Below are 6000 nucleotides of genomic sequence, written 5' to 3' on the forward strand. Positions count from 1 at the left end.
TTGGCTAGGGCAAGATAAGCTTCATCTATGAGTTTATTGAACCCATTTGATATCATTTTATTGGTATATTTTTGCATCATATAATCTTGCCTTTGCATTGCAACCTAACAAGTAGATTACATTTATTTTTTAGTATTTGTTAGTTTCTTGCTTTATTTATGTTGGCAGCAATCACCAAAAAGGGGGAACTGTACGGAAAATAGGTTGAGGCCCATTGCAAGTAAGGTTTGCTGTTTAATGATTAATATAACCATTTAGACTAACACCATTCACTAGTGTTTATGGATATAGTTCAAAGGATGCAAAAATGGACTTAGACTAAGGCAATAGAGTGATATGGATGATCAACACCTCAAGCAAAACATTCGTTGACGCCTCCGGACTAGGGGCCACGTCAGCTATCCGTTGGTGCACTGTTGCCCGCCGGCGCCCGACCGTTGCAGACGGTCCGGCGGCACACCGGACCATGAACAATAGTGGTGTGGCGAATTTTATAATTAAACTCCCGAGAGCGCGCTGTTCACATACTGAGGCGGTCTGATGTACCTCGGACTGGTCCGATGCGCCAGCGTGCCTGGCACCTAAGTTCAGGCCCCCACGGACCCGGTCCGGTGAGGCCCAGACCAGCACAATCCTTCAATCCTTTTCGACTAACTTTGGGGGTGAAAGGGAAATAGGGTCAAACCTTTTCCTATATGAATTTTGGTGGTTGAATTGCCCAACACAAATAATTGAACTAACTAGTTTGCTCTAGATTATAAGTTTTATAGGTGCCAAAGGTTCAACACAAACCAATAAAAGTCCAAGAAAGGGTTAAAATAAAAAGAGCAAAAGACAACCCAAAGGCAGCCCTGGTCTGGCGCACCGGACTGTCCGGTGCACCACCGGACAGTGTCCGGTGCACCAGGGAACCCAACTCCAAACTTGCCACCTTCGGGAATTCGGGAGGCCGCTCCGCTATAATTCACCGGACTGTCCGGTGTGGCAGCGGAGCAACGACTACTTCGCGCCAACGGTCGTCTACACAGGAACAGTGAAAGTGAACAGTGCACGCCTGCGCGCGCAGAAGTCAGAGCAACACCAGAAGGCGCATCGGACAGTGAATAGTGACTGTCCGATGCGCCACCAGACTGTCCGGTGGCGCACATGTCAGAAGCTCCAACGGTCGAACCCTAACGGCCTGGTGACGTGGCTGGCGCACCGGACAGTGTCCGGTGGCTCACTGGACTGTCCAGTGCGCCATACGACAAAAGCCTTCACCAACGGTCAACTTGGTGGTTGGGGCTATAAATACCCCCCAACCACCACACTTCAATGCATCCAAGTTTTCAGCCATTTGCATTCAATACAAGAGCTCTAGACTTCATTCCAAGACACAAACAAGAGATCAAATCCTCTCCCAAGTCCAAAGATCATCCCAATCAAATAGTGACTAGTGAGAGAGGCAATTGTGTTCATTTGAGTTCTTGCGCTTGGATCGCTTTTCTTCTTCCTTCTTTCTTGTTTCCAACTCAATTGTAATCAAGGCAAGAGACACCAATTGTGTGGTGGTCCTTGTGGGGACTTAGTGTCCTGATTGATTGAGAAGAGAAGCTCACTCGGTCTAGGTGACCGTTTGAGAGAGGGAAAGGGTTGAAAGAGACCCGGTCTTTGTGACCACCTCAACGGGGAGTAGGTTTGCAAGAACCGAACCTCGGTAAAACAAATCACCGTGTCATCCGCCTTCTTTGCTTGTGATTTGTTTTTCGCCCTCTCTTTCGGACTTGACTTTAATTCTAACGCTAACCCCAGCTTGTAGTGTGCTTAAACTTTATAAATTTCAGATTACGCCTATTCACCCCCCTCTAGGCGACTTTCAATTGGTATCAGAGCCCGGTACTTCATTAGAGCCTAACCGCTCGAAGAGATGTCAGGAGATCACGCTAAGAAGGAGATGGTGACCGGCGAGAAGCCCGCCACAAGCCATGGGAAGGCTCCATCCGGGGAGTCCGGCAACAAGGTGAAGGGATCCCCTTCACACGACAAGTCGCGTCGGAGCGGCGAGAAGAAAAAGAAGATGAAGAAAGTGGTCTACTACGAGACCGACTCTTCATCGCCATCCACCTCCGGCTCCGACACGCCGTGCGTCACTTCTAAGCGCCATGAGCGCAAGAAGTTTAGTAAGATTCCCCTATGCTATCCTCGCATTTCCAAACATACTCCTTTACTATCCGTCCCATTAGGCAAACCACCCATGTTTGATGGTGAAGATTATAATATGTGGAGTGACAAAATGAGGCACCATCTAACCTCACTCCACACTAGTATTTGGGATGTTGTTGAGATTTGAGTGCAGGTACCATCGCCGGGGGATGAAGACTATGACTCGGACGAAGTTGCCCAAATCCGGCACTTCAACTCCCAAGCCACCACTATACTCCTCGCCTCTCTAAGTCGAGAGGAGTATAACAAGGTGCAAGAGTTGAAAAGCGCCAAATAAATTTGGGACGTGCTCAAGACCGCACACGAAGGAGACGAGGTGACCAAGATCACCAAGAGGGAAACGATCGAGGGGGAGCTCGGTCGTTTTATGCTCAACCAAGGAGAAGACCCGCAAGCCATGTACAACCAGCTAAAGACCTTGATTAACCAAGTGCGCAACCTCGGGAGCACCAAATGGGATGACCATGAGATTGTCAAGGTTATTCTTAGATCACTCGTATTTCTTAACCCTACTCAAGTTTAATTAATTCGTGGTGATCCAAGATATAAACTAATGTCTCCCGAGAAAGTGATAGGAAAATTTGTGAGCTTTGAATTGATGATCAAAGGCTCAAAGAAGATCATCGAGCAAGGCGATTCCTCCTCCGTACCCGAGGCACAACCCGTTGCATTCAAGGCAACGGAGGAGAAGAAAGAAGACTCTACACCAAGTAGGGTCCCCATCGACGCCTCCAAGCTCGACAATGAGAAGATGGCGCTCATCATCAAGAGCTTCCGCTAAATCCTCAAGCAAAGGAGGGGGAAAGACTACAAGTCCCGCTCCAAGAAGGTTTGCTACAAATGTGGTAAGCCCGGTCATTTTATTGCTAAATGTCCTTTGTCTAGTGATAGTGACAGGGATAACGACAAGAGGGGGAAGAAGAAGGAGAAGAAGAGATATTACAAGAAGAAGGGCGGCGATGCCCATGTTTGCCGGGAGTGGGACTCCGACGAGAGCTCCACCGACTCCTCCTCCAACGAGGACGCCACCAACATCGCTGTCAACAAGGGACTTTTTTCCCCAACGTCGGCCACAAGTGCCTCATGACAAAGGACGACAAGAAGAAGAAGGTAAAATCTAGATCCTTCACTAAGTATGCAACCTCTAGTGATGAGAAAAATTCTAGTGATGATGAGGATAACTTGCTTACTCTTTTTGCCAATCTTAACATGCAACAAAAAAAGAAATTGAATTAATTGATTAGTGCTATTCATGAGAAGGATGAACTCTTGGATAGCCAAGAGGACTTCCTTATTAAAGAAAACAAAAAGCATGTTAAGGTTAAAAATGCTTATGCTCTAGAGGTAGAAAAATGTGAAAAATTAACTAGTGAGCTAAGCACTTGCCATGACACTATTTCCAACCTTAGAATTGAGAATGCTAATTTGATTACTAAGGTTGAGAAGTCAAATATTTATGATGATTCAATTGCCAATCTTAGAAAAGATAATGCTAGTTTAATTGCTAAGATTGAAAAATTGAATGCATCTCTTGCTAGCCTTAAAAATGAGAATGAAAAATTAATTGCTAAGGCTAAAGACTTAGATGTTTGCAATGCTTCTATTTCCAATCTTAGAGATGAGAATGCTATTTTACATGCTAAGGTTGTTGAATTAAATGATTCCAAACCCTCTACATCTAGCGTAGATCATGTTTTTATTTGTACTAGATGTAGAGATATTAACATTGATGATATTCATGATCACCTTGCTATGATTAAACAACAAAATGATCATATAGCTAAACTAGATGCTAAAATTACTGAGCATGAACTAGAAAATGAGAAATTTAAATTTGCTCGTAGCATGCTTTATAGTGGGAGACACCCTGGCATTAAGGATGACATTGGCTTCCAACAGGGAGACAATGTCAAGCTTAATGCCCCTCCTAAAAGATTGTCTAATTTTGTTAAGGGCAAAGCTCCCATGCCTCAAGATAACGAGGGCTATATTTTATATCCTGCTGGTTATCCTGAGATAAGATTAGAAGAATTCATGCTAAGAAGACTCATTCTGTCTCTCACCATGCTTTTATTTATAAGAATGAGGCTTCTAGCTCTAGGCATTCTACACATGTTAAAATGCCTAAGAAGAAAACTCCTATTGCATCAAATGAACCTAACATTTCATTTAAGACTTTTGATGCTTCCTATGTGCTAACTAACAAATCAGGCAAAGTAGTTGCCAAATATGTTGGGGGCAAACACAAGGGCTCCAAGACTTGTATTTGGGTACCCAAGGTGCTTGTTTCTAATGTCAAAGGACCCAAGACCGTTTGGGTACCTAAGAATAAGGCCTAAAATTGTTTTGTAGGTTTATGCATCTGGGGGCTCAAGTTGGATCATCGATAGCGGGTGCACAAACCACATGACTGGGGAGAAAAGGATGTTCTCCTCATATGAGAAAAACCAAGATCCCCAACGAGCTATTACATTCAGGGATGGAAATTAAGGTTTGGTCAAAGGACTTGGTAAAATTGCTATATCACCTGACCATTCTATTTCCAATGTTTTTCTTATAGATTCTTTAGATTACAACTTACTTTCAGTTTCACAATTATGTAAAATGGGTTACAACTGTCTTTTTACGGATGTTGGTGTTACTATCTTTAGAAGAAGTGATGATTCAATAGCTTTTAAGGGAGTGTTAGAGGGTCAGCTATACTTAGTTGATTTCAATAGAGCTAAACTCGACACTTGCTTAATTGCTAAGACTAACATGGGTTGGCTCTGGCATCACCGACTAGCCCACATTGGAATGAAGAATCTTCACAAGCTTCTAAAGGAAGAGCACATTTTGGGACTAACCAATGTTGATTTTGAGAAAGACAGGATTTGTAGCTCATGCCAAGCAGGAAAGCAAATTGGTGTTCATCATCCACACAAGAACATCATGACGACTGACAGGCCGCTTGAGCTACTCCACATGGACCTATTTGGCCTGATAGCTTACATAAGCATCGGCGGGAGTAAGTACTGTCTAGTTATTGTGGATGATTATTCTCGCTTCACTTGGGTATTCTTTTTGCAGGAAAAATCTCAAACCTAAGAGACTTTGAAAGGATTCTTGAGATGGGCTCAAAATGAGTTCGGCTTAAGGATCAAAAAGATTAGAAGCGACAATGGGACGGAGTTCAAGAACTCATAAATCAAAGGCTTTCTTGAGGAGGAGGGCATCAAGCATGAGTTCTCTTCTCCCTACACGCCACAACAAAACAGCGTAGTGGAGAGGAAGAATAGAACTCTATTGGACATGGCGAGGACCATGCTTGATGAGTACATGACTTCAGATCGGTTTTGGGCCGAGGCAGTCAACACCGCTTGCTACGCTATCAACCGGTTATATCTACATCGAATCCTCAAGAAGACATCTTATGAACTCCTCACCGGTAAAAAGCCTATGTTTCATATTTTAGAATTTTTGGTAGCAAATGCTTTATTCTTGTTAAAAGAGGTAGAAAATCTAAATTTGCTCCTAAGGCTATAGAAGGCTTTTTACTTGGTTATGACTCAAACACAAGGGCATATAGAGTCTTTAACAAGTCCACTGGACTAGTTGAAGTCTCTTGTGACATTGTGTTTGATGAGACTAACGGCTCTCAAGTAGAGCAAGTTGATCTTGATGAACTAGATGATGAAGAGGCTACGTGCATCGTGCTAAGAAACATGTCCATTGGGGATGTGTGTCCTAAGGAATCCGAAGAGCTAACACAAGCACAAGATCAACCATCTTCCTCCATGCAAGCATCTCCACCAACTC

Source organism: Zea mays, chromosome 9 (assembly GCF_902167145.1).
Source record: "Zea mays cultivar B73 chromosome 9, Zm-B73-REFERENCE-NAM-5.0, whole genome shotgun sequence".
Taxonomy (NCBI): domain Eukaryota; kingdom Viridiplantae; phylum Streptophyta; class Magnoliopsida; order Poales; family Poaceae; genus Zea; species Zea mays.